General features: G+C 35.0%; 1 protein-coding gene across 7 annotated transcripts in view; it reads left to right on the plus strand.

Annotated features, from left to right (window-relative positions):
* The first annotated feature begins 762 nt into the window (after positions 1–762).
* PWWP3B (PWWP domain containing 3B) overlaps positions 763–23,424 on the plus strand; it is a 28,442-nt gene continuing 5,780 nt past the window's right edge. For 2 of the 7 annotated variants that reach the window (XM_039878949.1, XM_039878956.1), the window contains exons 1-3: positions 872–938; positions 8,031–8,207; positions 23,276–23,409. The gene's annotated coding sequence lies outside the window, so the exon portion shown is untranslated. Of the gene's footprint in view, positions 939–7,780; positions 8,208–23,275; positions 23,410–23,424 lie in introns of those variants that run through there. The other 5 variants (XM_039878951.1, XM_039878952.1, XM_039878955.1 and 2 more) reach the window with 5 other exon arrangements.

A 23,424-nucleotide genomic window follows, 5' to 3' on the forward strand; every position in this document is an offset into this window, starting at 1 on the left:
AGAGAAGCAGAGAGAGCCTTCAAGTTGCACTACTTGAGCTTTCTTCACAGGGAAGTAAATATCAGAGGTATAAAAGAACACTGAAATATCTGCTTGTGTCCTTTCCCCAGTTCTCTACTCTGCTCTTTGTTTCTTTCTTATTGAATATAAGAACTAGTTTAGGGATATTTTTGTTTATACAATCATATGCATTGAAAAGCATTTCTAAGATTGTGGTTGATTTTTTTACTTTGGCTTATTGTGATTTTACTATTGATACATACATACATATATATATATTATATATATATATATATATATATATATATATATTCAATTTCAGTACAGTCAGATCATTTTGTTTGACAATTTTTCTTTAGAAATGACCTAAGGAAGGAAGTATTAGAAGACCTGATTGAAAGGAGAAACATGTTATGTCCCAGTTCCACATTCAAAATTGTAAAGAAATAATTCTACCTAAAATAAGTATTAAGTCATTACAATTCCAATCAAGACACTTTGCATGCTTTTTTAGTGGAGCTTGAGTAGCAGGTCTTAAATTTACCAGAGATAAAGTACGAGAGAAGGCCTGAAAAAGTATGTAAGAAATAGTTCAACTGTATCTTTACTAAAGCAAAAGGAATTTATCTTTTTCCTTTACTTTTTTTTTTCAGGAAATCACTCACTCTAGGGGTTTGAGTGGAAATGGAACAGACATATGTTGCCATTACGCTTTAAAGCTCTTTGAAATAAACGTCGTTTTTCCTTTAACTGTATTTCAGTTTAACTTGGTGTTTTACCTTCTATTTGAGGGAAGGATCTTTCTGCTTTCTCCATCACAGAGAGGGGGCGGAGCATTCTCGAGAAGCTTGGAAGAAAGCAGTGCCTGGCCAGTCTTGGGGGAGGAGCGCATTACAAACAGACTTCGGAGGCCTCGGCTGAAGAGCAGAAGCTTGGAGGTAATGGCTGTTTTAAAATCTAGTTATTTTTTGGAAATTTCTGGAGACTTGGGACTGCTGCTTTGGAGTAGTAGGAAAGGAATGTCGTTTTGTGAGCTTCGTTGCTTCTGTGAGGGAATTAATACCTGGATTTTGTATTTCTTCAGATATTTTAAACGTCCATATTTTAAAAGTGGGGGAGGTTGTGATCAGATTACACCTGCGGAAAAATTTCTTCAAGAGATTGGCAAAAGCTAACTTTCGAATAGGGCATTTTATGTTTCAATAAAAAAGCAGTGGTAACAGAGATAAATGATGAAACAAAACTTGAGAAATTAATTTTCCTTATTTTGAAAAAAAAAGATTGTGATACTCTCAAATGAAAAATGAAGTTAGTTGGAAATCTTGGCTTTTTATATTACTTTGGTTGTTTCGATTGTGTTTCTAACAACTCTTATGGTTTTAGTGGTTTATATAGTAAAATCCTGAAGTAATATATAATTGCATATTTAAGTACTCTGACAAAAGTTTGGTTGTTTGTAAGGAGATACTCAAAGTCTTAAAATAATCGCTATTTTTTAGATATGCAAAAGATAACCTTTGTCCACATCCCTATCAAAAGAATTATATATTCCTATTTTTACTGTAATATGAAAAATATTTGAAAATTATCATCTAAAGAAGAGACGTATTAACATAATAAAATACAACAAACAATATATCTAGTAATAAAGGATGTCTAAGGAAAAAAGAGAGGGATATCCACTTCTTCCTTCCTCATTTCACTTAGCGTTTAGTACCTATGTCAGCATGAAAATAACTTGAGATGAGAATTTAAAAACATGGGGAAAAAACTAACTTCCAAAAAAATGTGTAAACATATAAACATGGAAAGGTGTTTAAATATGTTGGTGAATAAATGTAATTGTAAATAGTATATATATAAAATCAAAGAGATTTGAACAACTCAGGGCTAAGAGTTTTGAGGGTATTTTCTTCAGATTTTATGTACTTTTAGTTTTTTTTTTTTTGGAAACATAATGGAGCCGAAAGGAAACACTCCATTTTTTTTTACAGATATTTAAATAGATACCCACATATGCTGCATTGTCCTTAGCTGAAGTTAGATTTTTCTGTGGCTCTCAGAAGGCTAGTTATCTGGTTGCTTGTGCTTTTCTTGCAATTGAAATATTTAGACTATAGTCCAGACTTCGATTTGAGCAGAAGATTTTTATTTGCATTTTATGTACTTTTAAGAAAGAATTCAAAACATGTTTAAAACATATCATGGAATGGTCATATAAGATAGTGCATCCATAATGTTGAATACTATGCAGGTATAAGAAGAATAAGCTAATGCAATAAACTAAATGCAATGAAAAGAAAAGATTTACAAGGTATATTCTAAAAATAAGCAAATTGCAGAATGGCTTGTATTATATTAATACAATATATGCAAGAAAAATCTGGAAATATACAGGCTACTTTATTAATTTGAAATATAAACATAGTTGGAGAGACAGAACATTTCAACCTTCTATATATTACATTTCTCCGCTTTTAAAATCTCATTTTGAAAAGAGTAAGCTTGAATAATTTCTATTATGAGAAAAAGAGTAATTTTAGTAATATAGAAAAATATTGCAAAAGTAATTTACAAAAAGATAATGTAGACACTATTGATGTGGGAAGATATTCAAATATATTCTTGGGAGATTTAAAGGTCTAGTTTCAAAAACCATACACATTTATATCTATAGAAAAAAATCTAGAAATATATAGAGCAAACCAGTATATTTTGATCATTATTGTGGGGATTTACTTTCTTTGAAAGATCAAAAGATGAACGATATACAATATGCATGAGAGATACTATAATAACAAACATTAAAATGAGGAATTATGATTACATTTTTACATAACACACACCACTCAAATTGAGTGAAAAAAATCTAGAAGCCTCTGAGAAGGCTACTGTCTCAATGGCTGTCGTTCCCACCCTTCCTCACTAAGGACCTGGATGTCTGCAGTTCTGGTTCTAGTCACAAGATGGCACTTTCCAGGTGTCTGAAATTTTCTCCAGGCAACCATTTTTATGAAGTGGACAAATGAATCAATAAAAATGTATTTTGTATTAGCAGATTATAAGACAGTATTAGCGTGTGATTGCATTTCTGTTGAAAAGCTGCAATATATATGTGATATATATATGTGATATATATATGTGATATATATATCACATATATATATCACATATATGTGTGTGTGTGTGTGTATGTGTATATATATATATATATATATATATATATATATATATATATATATATATAACAGAAACAAGATCCATACAAGGACTGATGCAAGAATTCAAGCAGAAAACCGTTTTTAAAAGTAGCTGCACAGATTTAGCGAATAGAAGACACAAGACAATTGTTATTCCCTTCTTCTCCCCACATCATGTTTCATGAAAGGGATGATTTTAGCATGAACCAAATACAATTGTATCACAGACAGCATTTCGAATAAGAACAAAAAGAAAAATAAACATGGCATCTACATCACAGATGAGATTTCATCTCCTTACTGTGTTTCAGAATGACATGTCTGCTAAAGTTTTGGTAGGGAAGTTTCTTCATGCTGTTTCCAATTCAATTAATTTGATTCTCTGCTTTCAGACAGCCTAGATTAATCAGATGCACATGACCTGGGGTATCTGCATATGAAGCCAGTTGAGCCTTAGAAAAGCACAGTTGTATAGAGCAGGGAGAAGGCTCTGTTGGACAAGCAGCTAGAGTGAGAAAACAACCAAGTCAGAGGGCCAGACTCTCCTTGATCTATATGACATTGAGAAAAACTCTTCTCAGTTCATGAAATATTTCACATTAAAAACATGTTGATATGTTGTACACCTGAAACTAATACAATGTTTGTTGTATGCCAACTGTAATTGAAAATTAAAATAAAATAATAAATAAAAGTAAAATAAATAAATAAACATGTTGTGAACTTGGGATATAATACATTTTACTTCCTGCTCTAAAGCCATAGCATTTTAAATTAAAAGCCACATTTTCTATTAAAATCATATTAAGTTGAAAATTTGAGGTACAGATTTACAAAGATTATTTTGCTCCCTATTCTGCTGCCATAATGTTTTGTAATTACACGTCATAGTTTCTAGTTTGGGGGAGATTTTTCATGCATTAAACTACTATGAAGAAATCATGCAAGAGCCTATTCAAGTGTTTAACTGAGGATCCAGCGAGTGGTGTGATTCTCTAGTCCTTGACATCTATGCTAGATTGTTATCACCACATACAAGATAGCATAGTTACAAAGATCTCTTAAGACCTGCTCAAGGTCTTAGGACCTTCCTTAACTAGACATCTTTGTACTCTCTTGAATAATTTTTGGTAGTAGTTTAACATATTTGTTTTCCAACAACTATCACAAATCTCTGACTCTTAAAGTCATTCTCTTAATGAGGTTGTTGGTGCTGAACCCCACTATCTGTGTCCATGAGACCTTTGGTTGTTTTGGACAGACAGGGCAGCAATAGCAGCTTAGGAAACATTAAAGCCCAGCATTTACTCATGATAACCCAGTGAGGTCCAAAAGGCCCAAATTATCCAGGAACACAAATAATGTCTCTGACACCACCAAAGCCCCTCCCACACACATTCCCTTCTTATAGTACAATAGAAATAGTAAAGATAGGATATTTGGTTTGTGTTATAATACTTCTTTCTGTTTTTGTTCTGCTCCCCCAGAATATGTTCCACGTCTCTGACTTTGTCTGATTCTCACTATCTTTTGTGATTTGTATCGTCTCCATTCTCATTATCCCCATTCTTTCTGCTTAGTAAGTAAACTTATCTGATCTTTTTTTCTTTTTTTGCCATGTTTTAATCTAATCCAGTCGTTACCCATTGAAAACACTTTATCGAAGCTATTTTTGTGAAGTTTCTGAAGGATAAGTAGAGGCTAGAGCAGGTGAGAATCATTTACTAGCCTTAATGCAATAGAGTTATGGGTGCTTCAGAAACACTGCTTCTCTGAAACACCAGGCAGCTAAAGCCAGACCAGTGACCTAAGGATTTTTCCACCATATTTTGTATCTAATGATTGATTTCTTATCTATATTCAGATACAGTAATTAAACATGTGCAAATTCAGTGTCTCTGTGGTTGAATTAGGACTTTTTCCTCTTTTCTCATACTTCCTGTTTTGTCTCTTACTACACATTTAGAAAGGTACTAAACTCTTTTTTTATTATTGTACCATTAAATATGGTTTAATATTTAGATAATGTAGATTAATATCAGAGATTCAGTGTGACTCATGCATCTTTCTTAACTATGCTATCTAGTATGAGGAATGACAGCTTAGCAGAGCTGCCAATGATTTGAAAGTTTTCTCTCCACTGAGCTAATAAAGGTCTCAAACCCAGAACTGTCTGCCTGCCTTTTTTTTTTGAACACTTCAAAAACGTAACTCTGTCATAATGCCTTTCTGACAAACTCTTAAAGGCTAGACTTTGGATTCTCCAACAGAAATCCGTATCTCCTCATCAAAGAACCCTTGGTGTCCTTTATTCAGATTGGTTACTGGAATGATTTTGATGCAGCTTGACCCTTATGTGTCTCTGAAAAAAATGATGGCTTCTTTCTTTAGAGTCCCCAAGGCAGACAGTTTTCTTTCTCTTTGTTAATTATGAGAAGAGCTATGTCATACTGCAGATCTGTTTCTTTAACCTGAGGGTGGCAGGAGATAGTCATGTTTACTCATTTACTCTATAATGGATGGGGTTGTGAGAGCCTCACCAACTTCATTTATGTTTTATAATATTTTTGTTTTTAAACTTAGCATAATATTATCTTAAGAGAACTCTAAGAATGATCCATTGTTCTTCATAGGTTTTAGCATTTCCTGGGATACAACACTTCTAAGTTTAAAGAAAATAAAAATCTAAATTTTATTTTTTAATTTATTGAATATTTTGTGAACAAAAAGCTCAATAAAAGAGAATAGAAATATGATTTTCCTATATTGGATTAGCAATTGTAAACAATAAAAGCACAAGAACAAGGAGTTGTCAGTTATGAATGAAATGGAATGAAATGGGCATTTGTCTGCATAACAAATGATTTTCAGCCCCTGTCCAGGAATAACCATATCTGAAAGGGAAGGTACTGCCAAACCCTGCAACACAAAGAGACATGTTATGACTACTCTATAGCCAAGTGAATACTATCATACAGATATGGTCAGTGCAAAAGCATAGTGCAGAAAAATATATATTTTTAAAATTTGTATGGGAATGTAGATGTATACAAAAGATAGAGTTCATAGACAAGTATGGTAGTTACTGAAGATGGCGGTAGATGACCAATATGTTCACCAGCAGAGACATAAAGATTAAGCAATACTCACTCTGGGATCATGTTCACGAGTTCCATCGCAATCTGAAAGTGAATGATATTTTCGTTTCTACCAAGGGACAGGATTCTAAGCCCAGGAGGCAGTGAGTACTGGTAGAAAGAGAAAATATCCTTCTGTTTGGGAGTCTGATAGACTTTGGCTTTGATTTTGTCTTGCCCTCTTCCAGCTTTATGACCTTGCTCATGAGCAAGAGTGCCCATTTTATCACTCCTTTGCCAACTATCCATTGTATCATTTCATCGTTTCTTTGTAAGTCGTATTGGGTAGAAAAATGAAATCTCATTGTTCTTTATCGTTGCATCTCCTTGGTTATTAGGGGAGGTGAGCATCTTTTATGTATTGTTCAGTTTTAATCTTTATTTTGAATTGAGTTTTGAGGGGCCCCTATGTATAGCATCTCCCTTTCTGCACTGAACAAATTGAACAAATTGATATAAAACAAATGAAGTTGCAGTTGGAAGCCAAGATGTCAGCTTTTGCATAAGGATATGATACATTGAAGGACAATGATTATGAGAGCCGAGTGGGCCTTATAACAGTACATTTAAACCTACCAAACAGGCTAGGGGCTTGCAACTGTACAGAGATACTCATAGTTGTACTACATGCGTTTGCTCATAGGGAAGCAAATCAGGAGCGAGGAAGAATTATGCACTCAGAACACTGTGAATTGCTTATTTATGTCCTTTGCTCATTTTTATTTAAATATTTTTCCTTTGCTTATTTTTAACTTTGCTGTTTATTTATTATTAATTTGTAAAGAGTTTATTAATCTCTTTAGAAATTTTAATTAAAAGTTTTGTAAAGTTCTTTTTTTAATTTTATTTTATTATTAGGTTCAAGTATACAGTACATTGGTTAGACATGTCAAGTTCTGTTTTTAACTTTTATTGTGTTTTTATCATAGTTTCTATCAATTTTATTATATTCAGATACATCTTTTCTTTAAGGATTTTGATTGATGCGTTATGTTTAAAAATGACTTTGCTTGAAAAAACTATGAGACATTCTGAAGGATGAATGAGACAACTTGAGTAAAAAGAGACATATGTCCCAGGGCCAGAAGGATTAAAATTGTAGAAATTTAATTCTCCACAAAATAATGTATTAATTCACTTCAATCACAAACAAGGACCTAGTGGGTCTTTTTAATGAAATTTGACCAGCCGTGTCTTAATGTCTTTTGTAAAAATAAGGTGCCAGAAAAGGCAAGAAAAATATGCAAGAGATTTTTAAAAATAAATTTATTTATTTAAATTAGTTTCAAGTATACAGTACATCGATTAGACATCTATATTGTTCATAAAACGATTCCCTGAATTGCTCCCTCCCTCCCCTGGCCCTCCACTTAGTCATCATATTAATTCTAACTGCATTCCCTGTGCCGTGCTCCCCATCCTTGTGCCCAACTATCAACTACTAATTTGTACTTCTTTAATCCTTCACCCCATTCTCCCAGCCTCCCAACACCCCCTCCCCTCTGTCTGTTACCAAATTGGACAATTTGCTAAGAGATTTTTTTTTTAACTGGGTCTTTAGGATTTGATAAAGGGATTTGCTACTTTTTTTTCAGGAAATCACCTACCCCTGTGTTTTGAATGGAAATTAAAGAGACACGTGTTGCGATTTCGCTTTCAAGTCCTTTAAAAATGAATGTTTTTCCCCTTTAAGTGAATTTCAGTTAACTTGGCGATTCTCCTCCCTCTAATTGAGGGAAAGGCCCCCTGCTTTCCCCATCACAGGGAGGGGGCGGAGCATTCTCTGAGAAGCTTGGAAGGGAGCTGTGCCGGGCCAGCCTTGGGGGAGGGGCTGCATTTCAAGAGGCTGCAGCTGACAAGAAGCTTCAAGGTAATGGCTGTCTTAAAGCTAGTTATTTTCTGGGAATTTCTTTGGGCTTTGTTGTTACAGTGAAAAAAAGTAGAGATTATTGCCTGCGAGAGACAGTAATGAAATATAGTTTGGGGAAAATTGTTATTGTGACAGAGTCAACCCCCCGAAAATTTAGTTTCTTCCGATATTTTCTGAAGTCCACAGTGTGGGAATGGGTGATCAGATTACAGCTTCTAAATTAAGACTTCAGTGAGACATGTTGTTCATGTTAATTTTTTACATAGCTATGTTTCTATCTTCATTACAGTTTATTATATTTTGAGTTAAACATTTATTATTCTACACAAAAATGATAGAAAATATAAACATAAAAAGTGATTGAGACATACAAACACAAATTTAAATGTGCAGGAGCATGGAAGAGATCCAGATATGCTGTTGAGTGATAACATTTGTAAAAAATAGAAGCATTTTCCTTAAGGAGGGAACTAGACATCTCTGTTAACAGTCAGCATCTCTGGAGTGTTCAGATTACAGGGGGTTTCAAAATATATTTTTAACCAATTTCAACATATTTTAAATTGCTTCATTTCATGATCATTTTTTATAATTAGAAGAGCAACATGAAGCTGCAACAGCATACCCTTTGGTTTCAGACACATAAACGTTCGTAGACACATACAGGCAAGCAAGCATACCCCTCTTGTTTTTTGCCAATAGTGGAAATTTTCCTGGACCTGATCAAGCATGTATGTATCCTGGTTGCTGTGTTAGCTATTGCCCTGTATGTGTCCTCCTTGCAACTCATTCTTTATGACCACAGGTATGGTCGTCGTCAGCAAGAACTATTTTTCTATATCTTTTAAATTTAATACTGAGAGAGGGTCTGGCTTATTTCTATTAGCAGTTTTCAAAATATTATGTGGCATAGTGCATCCATACAATTAAATATTAGATAGCTGACAAATGGAAGTATGAACATGTAGTGATTTGAACATGTCTCAGAAGTATTAGGTGAAAACTGAATATTACAGAATGGCAAGCACCACATTATGTCGTTTATAGATAAAGGACCACGTTAATACAGTATGTGTAACAAAATCAGAAAAAAATATAAGGCTACCTACTAACGGGATTATTTGTGTGGTTGGAGAGACAGGACACTTTACTATCTATTTAAAAATAATTAATACATATTTAGTCATTTTTAAGAATATTAGAAAAAAATTTGAGAAAATGTTACAAATTGGTGAATTACATTTGAAGTGATTCATTAAAAAATCACATTGAAAATACTTATATGGAAAAAACTTTGAAAGCATGGGCTTGAGTGTGGTTAAGTGGTCTCAAATGACATGCATTCATATATATATGTAAAGAAAAAATATGGAAGGATTTCAAGAAACAATATTGATTAATTTTTTCCAGAATTATACTTTCTTTTTACAAATCTTTATTTTTTCAATTTTCAGTAAGCATGCAGTTTTCTTTTGATCAGGATATTGGAAGTAAAGACATTAGCATTCCATTTTTTTTGTGTAATGCATAACAAAAGTCTAAATCTGAGCATGGTATATTCTAGAAGCCTGAGAAAACTGCTGGCTTGGCAGGATGTAGTTCCTACCCTTCTCCCATAAGAAGGATTTGGTAGTAACGGGATGCAGTTCTGATGCTGGTCACAAGATGGTGCTTGCCAGATTTTCCAAATTTTCTCTAGGCAACTATTTTTGTGAAGTGAGCAAACAAAGCCACGAAGTGTATTTTGTATTAGCAGGCTGTGAAGCAATATGCAAAGTGTGATTGTAGTTCTGTTTACAAATTTGTATGTGTCTAGAATAAAAAGCCCCACATTAGGATTGATGTGAGAACTCAAAAAGAAAGCACTAAAAATACATAGTTACATCGAATTTGGCCTACAGAAGACACGAGGCAATTATTACTCTGCTCCCTGTCCCCACTTCACACTTTTCCCGAGAGATGATTTTAGCATGAACCAAATAACTGTGTCACAGAGAGCATTTCAAATAATAAGAACAAAAAGGAAAATAAACATGGCCTCTACATCACAGATGAGATTTCATCTCCTTACTGTGTTTCAGAATGACACATCTGCTAAAATTTTGGTAGGGAAGTTTCTTCAAGCCATTTCCTTTCAATTGGTTTGATTCTCTGCTTTCAGACAGCATAGGTTAATTAGATGCTCATGATTTGGGGAATCTTTATGTGAAGCCAGTTGAGCCCCAGAAAAGCAGTTGGACATAGAAGTGTCAAGCAGGGAGAAAGCTCTGTTGGACAAGCAGCTAGAGTGAAAATCAAAACACCCAGATCATAGGGCCAGACCCTCCATGATCCAGGTGACATTGCTAAGAAGGCTCATTCCGTTTCATGTTAAAACATGGTTAAGTTGAGAGTATGGAGTACAATTTATTTTGATTCTGGCTCAGTAGCCATAACATTTTAAGTTAAAACCTTTGGATTCTAGTGTTAGGAAAGAATTAAATATGTTAAACTCCTATAAAGAAATTATACAAATGGGTATAATGATGTCTACTTATAGAAGTCTTGTAGGTCTCAGCCCACTGCCTGACTCTCAAGAAATCCTTAGGTAGTCAGTGAGTCCAAATATCTGACCCCTAAGTTCATCCTCTTAATTATGTCATTGTCTGAGTCTAAGAGACACAAACCCCAGTATCTGTATCTGGCTACTTTGAATAGATTGGGCAGCACTGGCAGCTTTAAAAAGTTAAAAGATTACCATAGAATAAACTTCAAGAGGCACCAAAGTATCCAATAACAAAAATGGTGTCCTTGATGCGCTCACCAACACCCTCTGCCCCAATTTCCTACTATACACACACTCATTCATTTATTATATGTAATAGCTATAATAAGGCCTACATACTGGGGCAGTATATATCAACTTCTCTTGTGTTCCTTTATTTTTAAATATTTTACCCAACCACAATATGTTTTTTTTTTTTGGTGCCTAGTATTCATCATTTTGTATGTCTTTTCTATTTTCATTGTTTATTTTCTTTCTCCTTTGACAGAAGAAATCCCTTAGCTTATTCTCTTTTCTCTTTGCCTTTTCTTTAAGTGAGTATCCTTTAGTATCGCCCATTCAGAATTACTTTTAAACTTCCTTGCAAGGTTTAAGGAGGCTATGTATAAGCACAGAAGGAGAAAATGATTTACTAGCCCTAAAGCAATAGAAGCCTCTAAAATTACTGGGGGGGCGTGTGTGTGTGTGTGGTTAAACAGGCAGTTAAACACAGACCAATGCCCTAAAGATTTCTCTAGATGATTCAGAGTTCACCGATTGATTTCTAGTCTATATCCAGATGCAGCAGTCAATCACATGCACATTCAGGTTTTTAATTGTTTATTTTGCACTTTTTTTCTTCTTTTCTCCTTCCTTCTTATGTTTATATCTACTCCTTGCTACTTCTTAGACTGTTGATGAAGTTTTAGATACAGAGAACATTTTGATGATTGCCAGATGGGAGAGGTGTAGGAGGAGTGGGTGAAAAAGGAGAAGGGATTAAGAAGTACAAATTGGTAGTTACAAAATAGTCATGGGGATGTTAAGTATAGCACAGGGAATATGGTCAATAATATTGTAATAATTATGTATGGTGTCAGATGAGTACTAGATTTATCAGGGTGATCACTTCATAAGGTATATAAATATCTAATCACTATGTCGTACAACTGAAACTAATAGCATATTGTATGTCAACTAATTGAAAAAAATAAAAAATAAAAATTATTTTAACATCGTAATATATTTTAATATCTGGTAGTGCCAGTTGTCCCTCCAGTCAGCTAGTAAAGTTAGAACTCTGTCCCAAGCCCATGTCTGTATATCTATCTGTTTGAGAAATAGGTAACCTTGCCTTAATGCTTGTCTGAGAAACTCTGAAGTTTAAATATTATATCTTTAGCAGTCTCTCATATCTCCTTAGTAAAGAATTGATAAGTACCTTTATTCAGAGTGGTGACAGGAATAATTTAGGTCCAGTCTGGATCTTTTCCTGCGAGTGTTTCAGAGAATAACAGTGGGTGTGGGGGAGAGGAGGACAAGAAAGGGATTTTTTTTTCTTTAAATCCCCCAAGGCAGGTCCCATAGAGATCTCTTCATTTGTTAATCCCAGGAAGAACACTAGTCTCTCTACTTTAATACTCAGAGTGTAGTAAAGCTTTGTTTGCTATGTGTGTGATGATGAAGTTGTGAGGTCCTTATCAGCCTTTTAAAATTTCTTTTAATATGTTTCCCATTCTATCATACTGAATCTTGACTCTTTAGCAGCTTCATCCATTGTACTGTGTAGGTTTTAGCATTTCCAGGGGAATACAAAACTTCCAAAGATAGCAGGTTTATCTTCTTGTGACCTCTAGGTCACTGGTTGGTATTTTTTTTTTCTTTTTACTCTCTCTATCATGTCCACGTACATTTGACCAGAGACTATGTTGTCCCTTTGGCCCTGGCAGTGATTTACTGTCTGGCTTGCCTTTTCTTACCTGGGATGCTCATTCTTAGTAGGTTTCCTTCTGATATTCTTCACCTTTAGGTCGGCTGACATTCAGCCAGTGAACATTAATAATAAGATTTCAACTTTGTTTATAGCCAGCGTTAGTTATTTGCATCTGTGTCTTAGGGGTCATTGACTATTTTGATTGAAAGTGAGAGAAATGCAACTCTTTCACTTGAACACATAGAGGTCATTGTAGGATTATTAATTGGCCTAATTTCAATATAGTATGTCTCAGGGAATAGGGAGGCCTGAGGAGAGGGAGAGAGACAGAGGAATGACAGGTCAGTGGAGCAGTCAAAATATACACATTTATCGATTAAGTTTACCATCTTATATGGGTGTGGTTTGTGGTGCCCCAAAACAATTACAATGGTAACATCAAAGATCACTGATCACAGATCACCATAACGAATACAATAATAATGAAAGAGTTTGAAATATTGTGAGAATTACCAAAATGTGACACAGAAACATGAAGTGAGCAGATGCTGTTGGAAAAATGTTGTCAAAGGACTTACTCAAGGCAGGATTGCCAAAATATTTCAATTTCTAAAAAAACAAAAAACAAAAAACCACAGTATCTGTGAAGCACAGTAAAGCAGAGCACAATAAATTGAGGTATGCCTGTCCAGTCAAGTTATAGAATATTTCCATAACTCCAAAATGTTCCCTCCTGCCCCATTGAAGTTAATACTCTCTCTACCCTGATCTTGGCAACCACTGATCTAAATTCTGTTCCTATAGTTTTTCAGTTTTCATAATGTCATATAAATGGAACCATACAATATGTAGCCTTTTGCATCTGGTGTCTTTAACTTAGCATGATGGTTCTGATATTTACCCATGTTGCTGCATTTATTAGTTTATTCCATATTATAGCTTAGAGGTATTCTACTGTTTGTGTGTCTACTCACCAAGAGATTTATAGTTTTGGTAATTATGATTTAAATTGTTATAAACATTCCAGAACAAACCTTTTTCTGTACATACGTTTTCATTTCTCCTGGGTAAACACACAGGAGTGGGATTTCAGGTTTATATGGTAAATGTATGTCTAATTGTATTAGAAGCTGCCAAACAGTTTTCTAAAGCAAGCTGTGATATATTTCTACCAGCAATGTATGAGTTCCAGTAGCTCTGCATCATTGCCAGCAGTTGATACTGTCAGTTTTTTTCTCTATTTAATATTAGCCATTCTTACAAAAGTGTTAGTGGTGTCTCATTTTGGTTTTACTTGCATATCCTTAACTACTAATACCATTGGAACATCTTTTTAAAGTGTTCATTTGACAGTCATACACAGATTTCCCCCACTATCCGAAAGTATAGTGTTCCACTGAAACCTTTCATAAACCAAAATGGCATAAAGCAAAGAAGGAATTACAAATAATTTATATGGAAATAAAACTTAACATCCCCACACCCCAAAAGTAACCTACTAAATCATACCGAATATGCTTAATTACATCCAATTTTATGCTAAGCCTAACACCTTTACGGGCTCTTTTAAGCTTTTCTGAAACCTTAGGACACGTCTTGCCAACAGATGCACACACACACACACAAAAATCTAGATAAAGCACAGATGCTCACACAGTTCAAAGTTATGGTTGGTTGATGCTGACTGTAGTTCCCAGGGAAATAGCTGGGCAGTGTCATTGTTAACTGCTGGGGGTGCAAGATGCCTCTATAACTGCTCACTGCAAAACAAACGCTGAATGCTATTTTCACTTTTTTCATAAAAGTGGAAATCCTCTTAAGAATTTTTTTTTTTTGGTTAGTGAAAACAGGTACTAATGTAATATATAAAAGTGGAGTGGGTTAAACTTTCAGAGAGTAGATGATACTTTTTTTTTTGAAGAGAGTCTTTAAATTTGTTGTCCATTTTTATTGGGTTATTATTATTGAATCGTCAGAATTCTTTATATAGTCTAGGTAAAAGTTCTTTATCAAATATGTTTTCCAAATATATTTTCCCACTCTGTGGATTTTCATTTTATTTTTGAAGATAAGAATTTTTCTAATTTATCAAAATTTTTATGTCCCATGCTTTTTGTCTTAATAAATCTTTGCCTAAATGAAGGTCTCAAAGACTTTCTATTTCGTTTTCTTCTAGAAGTGTTATAATCTTTGCTTTTACACTTAAGTCGGTAATTTATTTCGAGTTAATTTTTGTGTATAGTCTTAGCTAAGGGATCAAAATGACTATTTCTGCATACAGTGTCCAATTTTTTCAGCACTGTTTGTTGAAAAAAACATCATTTCTCCATTTACTTACCATTCTTAAAATTCTATTGAGTCCCCTTGAGCAGGGCCCTCTGCTGCAGCCCCCTCTCCTGCAGCCTCCTTTCTAAGTGGACATTAACACTTCCCCGACTAGCCTGGTCCCTCCTAGTCCCCTGCCCACTCTCTGCCGGCCAGCCCGATTTGGGTCTGTGTGTTGTCTCGCTGGCGGAACCTAGGCTCGAGCCCGAGTTGTAGCCGTGCTGTGTTGCTGGTGGGAACAAACCTATGTTTCCAAAACTGCTACGTCACTGTAGCCTGCGACAACGGCATAGAGACTATCCCTAATGAGTACAACGACCTCTGGTGAGTGTGCGCCTGGCCGGCAGCGTTCTCTGAGGAACAGGGAGGTAACCCTTGCTCCGGTCTGGGACCCTCATGGCGTGGAGAACGCGGGCTGGAGAGTCACCTCCGGTCTGAGCAGAGGGCCCAATGGGTAGGGCCTCTCCACCCACCCCCTGCTCAGCGCCAGGTTACTAGTGGCCAAGATCCTTCTTGTGGGTCTGCGCCAGAGCTGAGGCCTTTTCCAGGTGGATCGTGGCTAAGCGAAGACTGTGAGAGGGTTCCTGGTCTAGCGGAAGTCACAGGTAGGAGCTTGAGGGAAGGCAGGGCTGGGATAGGCTGGAATCCTCTTTCAGAGGGCAGAGACTAGGCCCCAGGGCGTATTGACGGTTCTTGAGTCCAACACAGAATTCGGAGCTTTGCACACAGCAGGCGCTTAATAAAAGTTAGTGGAATTGAATGGGTTCTGGTATCTGCCTGAGGCAAAACAGTGGCGCTGCCAGAATTCTAACGTGAGTGGGGCCAGGGCAGTGCCTGTAAGAAATGGAGCTGGAAAATGGGAGACTCAGGCCGCGGGTGGACCAGGGATGTCGAGATTCGATGGCACAGGCAGATAATAGAACAGGTTTATTAAAATGCCTTCTTGAAAATAAAAATCTATCGACTGTAATTTGCTAGTCTGTTTGTATAATATTTATATATCTATCTTATGCCAATAATACATTGTCTTGATTACTGTAGTCTTGAAATCAGCATGAGTCTTCCAACTTTGTATTTCCTCCTTAAAATTGGTTTGGCTATTCTGGTTCCTTTGCTTTTCCATAAACATTTTAAAGATATCCTCTCAGTTTCTACAAAAAGTCTGCTGGGATTTTTATTGAGATTTTCATAACTTTATAGGTATCTTTCTAGAGAAGTTACATCCTAAAAATAGTTCATCTTTCAGTCAATGAACATGGTATCCTTCTCCATTTATTTAGTTCTTCCTTAACTTCCCCCATCAGTGTTTTGAAGTCTTTAACGTACAAATTCTGCATATATTTGTTCTCCCTATGTATTTCCTGTTTTTGATTTTATAAATGGTTCTTTTTAAAACTTCAACTTCCAAGTTTTATTGTATAGAAATGAATTGTTTTATGTTGACCTTATATCTGGTGATATTAATAAATTTATTAGGTCTAATAGCTTTTTTTTTTGGTAAATTCATTGAGATTTTCTACATCAATCACCATGTTGTCTGCAAATAAAGACAGTTTATTTCTTCCTTTTCAATCTGTATGCCTTTAATTTATTTTTCAGCCATTACTGTATTGGCTAGGATCTCTAATATTGAATGGAAGTGATAAGAGCAGATATTTTTGAAATATTCCTGATTTCAGGGAAAAGCATTCTGTGTTTCACTATTAAGTATAATGTTAACTTTAGTTTTTTCATAGATGCCCATGATCAGGTTGAGAAAGATCTATTTAAGTTCTTGTTTGCTGAGTGATTTATCATAAATGTTTGTGGAATTATGTCAAATACTTTTTCTGCCTTAAGTGAGTTGACCTGTACTTTTTTCCTCTTTAGTCTGTTGATAGTTACATTGATTTGCAAATGTACAACCATTCTTAAATTCCCAGGATAAACTTCATTTGGTCATGATATATTATTTTTTTCTGTATCATTGGATTTTACTCTATATCATTTTATTTTCTATGTCATTCTATATAATTTTCTGTATCATCTTTATATTTATATCATTGGATCTTTCTTTGTTTATGAGAGACATTGATTTATAGTTTTCTTTACATGTTATGGTTTTTCCCCTAGTTTTGGTATCAGGATAATGCTGGTATCAAAATATGTTGGAGATTGTGTCCTCCTTTTCCCACTTCATTGTCATCTGACTTGCATTAACATACATTGCTTTGCTTAGAGTGGAGCCTAGCGTGCCAAAAGATTTTTCTCAAAGATTTGTCTCTACCCTAAATTTTCAGCAGTTCGTGTGCCTCTGGGGATGGGTCTCTCTTTACGCTCTTGCCTCTTCCACAGCATTAGGCTCCTGTTACTAGATGCTAAGCTCGTGGTGAGTCAGGGAGCACTCTCTGTTGTCCTCTCCAGTCTTAAACTTAAGACGGCTTGTGCAACTGGACCTTCAGGGTTGCACATTTTTCTCAGCATTCTTTTCTCTTGGCATGACAGCTAACCTCTGATTTGTATCTGGGGTTGGTCTTTGATGAGAGATATATCCTTGCCCCTTTCTTATCAGTAGCTGACCACTGCTTTTTATTGCTGTAGGATCCTGGGCCCTAGGGCTTCCTTCTCCTCCTAAAGGGCAGATGGATTTTACTTCTACCTCTTCCCCAGAAAAATATGTTTTGTTTTGTTTTACCTGGATCCAGAATAGTGTATGGGGCTGCATGTCAGTGCACCAGCAACACCCGATTGCTTCCTGCATACCTGAACCACTGAAATAGGCTCTTTTTGGTCTCCTGCTTTGTCCTTAGTCATGTTTATGAGCTTCTGGTTAAGGACTGTAAAAAAATAACTTGCAGTGAGTGTATTAGTGCCTGAGATGCCAGATATTTCAAACTACTAACACAGAAGCCCATTAAGAATTGAAGAATTCATTAAAATTTCAGCTGATTTTTTTTTTTTTACCTGCTTGCTGACAGCCACCTCTGTCTCCATACTTTGCCAAAGGTGAAACAGTACATACGTCCTTCTTTTAAGGTGTTGATTACCCTTTGGAATTCAGTTTACCTTAGTTCTCTAATGGGCTCAAGGAATGATAAGATTTTTTTGATTATCTAGATTTTTATCACTGTTAAGTTATGGGTGATATTCTCTAATGGCTTTTTATATCCTAAGTAAAAGTGGAACTGGAGCTAATTATGAGTATTATTTTTGTTTTTTGTTATTAAATATGCTTTAGGAAAAAGCAAATGGTTTCTAAAGCATACTTTTAAAGAGTTTGTTTTTATATAATGATTATTAAATTTTTCCATTTAAGTATTTTTTAATTATCCATTACAATCATACTTTATTCTTAATACAGGACTTTTCCTGCATATACTTCTTTGAATTTTACACATATATAGATTCATGTCATCACTACCACAGTCAGAATACAGAAGAGTTCCATCACCCCCACAGCTTCTTGTTCTATTCTTATATAGTCCCACCCTCCCCTTACCTGTAACCCTTAGCAGCCACTGACCATATCATCATCACTAAACTTTTCTCTTTTAGAGAATGTCATGTGAATGGAATCACTTGTATTGTGGTGGACACACCCTAGGTGACCCACTCCCTTGTGTAATCCGCTCCTCTTAAGTGTGGGCAGAACCCATGACTTGTTTCTAATTAATAGAATTTGGCTAAAGTGATGAGATGTCTCTCATTTCCATAATTGCTTTTATATAAGTCTATATTAAATTAAATTCAGAACCAGGTATAGAATTCTGTAAGTTCCTGTGACTCCAAATACATAACTCTTTCAAATTCATTAATTAATTCACCCGTTCATCCAGCACACATTTATAGAGCATTCTTCTTTTCTTTTTTTAATTAATTAACTTATTTATTTTTTATAGTGACATTGGTTAATGTAATCTGATAAGTTTTAGCTGTACACTTTAACAGTAAGGCATATATATATATATAATATATATATATATATATATATATATATATATATATATATTTACGCACCAACAATGTTCAACTTTCATAGTTAGATTTCTTTCTGCCAACATATATTTGACCCCCTTTACCCCTCCACCCTTCCCCTACGCTCTGGTAACCACTAGTCTATTGTCCATGTCCATGAGTCTCTGTTTGTCCTGTTCATTTGTTGCTTTTAGGTTTATAGCCCAGATATAAGTGATATGTGATTTCAATTTTTTCTGTCTGGCTTATTTCACTTAGCATGATTATCTTGAGGTCCATCCATGTTGTCACAAACGGTAGTATTTCATCTCTTCTTATGGCTGAGTAATATTCCGTTGTATATATGTACTACAGCTTCTTTATCCAATCATCTATCATAGGACGCTTCCATTGCTTCCATTTCCTGGCCACCATAAATAATGCTGCTATGAACATTGGTGTGCAAATATCTTTTCATATATGGGTTTTCAAGTCTTTGGGGTAAATACCCAGTAGAGGGATTACTGGATCATATGGTAGATGAATTCTTAGTTTTTTGAGGACCCTCCATACTATTTTCCATAGTGGCTGTACCAACTTGCAGTCCCACCAGCAGTGTATAAGGGTTGCTTTTACTCCACATCCTCTCCAACATTTGTTATTACTTGTCCTGTTGATTATAGCTATTCTGACAGGTGTGAGGTGGTATCTCATTGTGGTTTTTATTTGCATTTCTCTAATAACTAGCTATGTTGAGCATCATTTCATGTGTCGGCCATTTGTATATGTCCTCTAGGGAGAAGTGTCTGTTCAGGTCCTCTGCCCATTTTTTGATTGGATCGTTTGTATTTTTGTTGTTATTGAGTCGTATGATTGTTTGTATATTTTGGATATTAGGCCTTTATCGGAAGTGTTGCTTGCAAATATACTTTCCTATTCGATGGTTGTCTCTTTACATTGTTGATGGTTTCTTTTGCTGTGCAAAAGCTTTTAAGTTTGATGTAGTCCCATTCACTTATTTTTATTTTTACTTCCTTTGCCTTTGAGATCAAATTCATAAAATCCTCTTTAAGTCCAAGGTCCTTGAGTTTCATTCTTATGTTTTCTTCTATGCATTGTATTGTTTCAGGTCTTATATTCAGGTCCTTAATCCATTTTGAGTTAATTTTGGTGTGCGCTGATAGACAACAGTCTAGTTTCATTTTTGCAGGTGTCTTTCCAGTTTTCCAAGCACCATTTATTGAAGAGGCTTTCCTTCCTCCACTGTATGTTTTTGGCTTTTTTGTCGAAAGTTATTTTCCCATATAAATATAGGTTTACTTCTGGACTCTCGATTCTGTTCCACTGGTCCATATGTCATTTGCAATAAGGTAGAAACAGTGTGTCTTAGTGTCTAAGATCATGGACTCTGGAATCAAATACCTGGATTCAAATCCTATGTGCCAAATAGTCTTGATATCCTTGCAGAAGTTCATTAACCTCTTTAACGCCTCATCTACAAAATGAGAATATTTATAATACCTACCTAACAAAATTTTATGAGAATCAAGGGAGATGGTACATACAGAGCACTTGGCAGAATGTCTGGCACATGATAAGGAAGAACTTTTGGCTTCTATCTTTATACTATTTATTATTAATAATATTACTGTTGTTATGCAGAATGAGTCAGTTATGGGGGCTCTTCTCCATAAAGTAACCATCTGAGTATTAAGTGAGATAATATGTGAAGTACTGGTAACAGTGTCCGGTATATAGAAAACTTTTATATCTAATAGATATTATCGTATCTGTAATTATTATCTATCTTCATTATAATAGTAATAGTAGTAGTAGCATTTATTATTGGTTATCTTCTCCTCTTCCTTCTACAAAATAGTAAAATATATCAAAAGAATTAATCTTTTCCTTAGCATTTTTTTTTGGAAAATGGTAAGGTAGTGTAACATTTTCTGATTAATATGCAATATAGAAAATAAATAAAATAAATACAAGAAATGTAGTTTTAATGTAATGACTATACTTTATGTGCAGTTGTTACTTTCCAAACGTGAAATGAGAAGACAGAATGAGAAATATTACATTATAAAATATATAATTGAATATATCTCTCCATTTAAATAAAGACTTATTTACACTGGCCTGATAATCCTCTTTACATAATAATAATTTGAAAGCTTTGAAAAGATTAATTTTATAATAAAAAATATTATTTTTGTTGGTGATTGTAAGATTAACTATTTTGTCCTAGAAGAGAGATTAGAAGACACAGTGACTTAGGTAAGATAAAATTTATAGTTTCACTACGTTAAAGTGATTGGAATGAGGTAGCCCTATTATTCAGAAGTTCAGGTACTTCCATCTCTAGTGAGTTACATTCTTTTTCTATGTCACTTCTTGGTCCAGAATGGCTATCTGAATTCTATCATGGTCAAAATCTAGGGGAGAAGCAAGAGAAAGAGGGCAAGTGAAAAAAAGCCCAAGTTGGCTATTCTCCCCTTTTAGAGGTACCTTCTCTAGAATCTTCGCAACTATTTCTACTTATATTCTTTGGCAAGAAATCCCATCACATGGCCACGGCTTACAGTAAGGGAGTCTGGGAAAAATATTATTTTAAGAATTTACACTGCCATCCTGAATGCAAAGAGTAGATTAGGATGGGCAACTAGAAGTTTCTGTCCTAGTCATAAGTATGGTACATGTTTGTAAAGACGCATTAAACATATAACAAGTTTATAAAAGATCGAAAGGGAAAACTTCCTGTAGCAGAGAGAATGCTATATGGTCACAAAACCCTGTCTCATTTTCCTCCTAGGTCATAGGGAGACTACCTTCCCCAGCCTCTATGGCAGTTTTAGCTAGTCGACTGTGACCAGCAGTGAAATTTCTCAGACCTAGCCCCTAAAACCTTCCACTGGATTTTCCAACTCCCCCTCTTTATACGATTGCTAGCCAGGTGCAAAGAATGCAGTGTAGACCTTCAAGGCCGAAGAAGATGGTAGAGACATAAGCAGGAAGAAGTTTGAGTCCTTTAATGACTGCTTGGAACAAAGAACCCTCCCCCTTTCTGACCACTTGATGACCTACATTGAATTTTTAGACTAGCAAAATAAACTTTGTGGTTGAACCTCTGAGATTTAGGGGTTGTTTATAGCACAAAACGTTATATATAATTATTAGAGCCCTCACTGATACACCGGCCTAGAAATGATGTTCATTAATTTATTGGTATTTATTGTTACAATATTAATGCTTATATAAAGGTAGATTTTAAAATACATACATATATATTACATATTATATGATACACAGGTACTTCATCCCCAAATATCTTCATTCTCAAAATTATCACTAACAATATTTAAAATTGGCTAAGTTAAATCAGAAATCTAAGTTTAAATTTAACACAGGAGAATTTTAATGAACAAAATTTGCAGAATTTATTTCAGACATATAAACAAAGACATGGACATTTTAAAAATTAATTTTACCTACATTGAAATGCATGAGCAAAAAATACCAACAAAACATAACAAAATATAATAAGGAATTGCCAATTATCGATGAGGGTATTTGAAATGTGTACTTTACTGCCAATCCAGTGATTTTCAGCCTTTAGTTAGAAACGTCCATGTTTGTGAAGAAATTTCTGAAACTTCTCTGAATAAAAGGAAAGCTATACCATGTCCTGGAAACAAAAAAATATATGAAAAGAAGTCATTCTCCGTAGAATAATGTATGGTTTTAGTGTAATCTCAATCAAGACCCTTAGTGAGCTATTTTAATGGAGCTTGACTAGCTGGGTTTTAAATTTGCCTGCAGATGTAAGGTGCCAGATAAGGCAAGGAAAAAGCATGTAAGAAATATTTTAAATTAGATTTCTATTTTTTAATACAGTGATTTGCTACCACCTTTTTTAATTAGTTGAAGTATACAGCACAGTCGTTAGGCATTTATATAATTTATGAAGTAATCCCCCTGATTAGTCTAGTACCCATCTGGCAGTATACATAGCCATTACAATATTATTGACTATATTCTCTATGCAGTACTCCACATCCCTGTGACTGTTTTGTAGCTACTGATTTGTACTACTTCATCCCTTCATCTTTTTCACCCTGCCCTCCAACTCCCTCACTTCTGGTAATCACCAGTTTGTTCTCTGTGAGTCTGTTTGCATTTTGTTTGTTCACTTCCACTTTTTATCAAGAAGCCACACCTACCTCTAAGGGTTTGAATGAAAATTAAACAGATATTTGTTGCCATTTCACTTTAAAGTTCCTTAAAAAGGAACATTTCTACCCTTTAACACTTCAGTTGTTTAATTTGGCAATTCTTCCTCCTCTAATTCAGGGAGGGCCTTCTGTCTTCCCCATCACAGGGAGCGGGCGGAGCATTCTCTGAGAAGCTGGGAAGGGAGCTGTGCCGGCCCAGCCTTGGGGGAGGGGCTGCATTTCAAGAGGCTGCAGCTGACAAGAAGCATCAAGGTAATGGCTTTCTTA

This window comes from Pteropus medius, unplaced genomic scaffold, assembly GCF_902729225.1.
Source record: "Pteropus medius unplaced genomic scaffold, Ma_sr-lr_union100, whole genome shotgun sequence".
NCBI lineage: Eukaryota > Metazoa > Chordata > Mammalia > Chiroptera > Pteropodidae > Pteropus > Pteropus medius.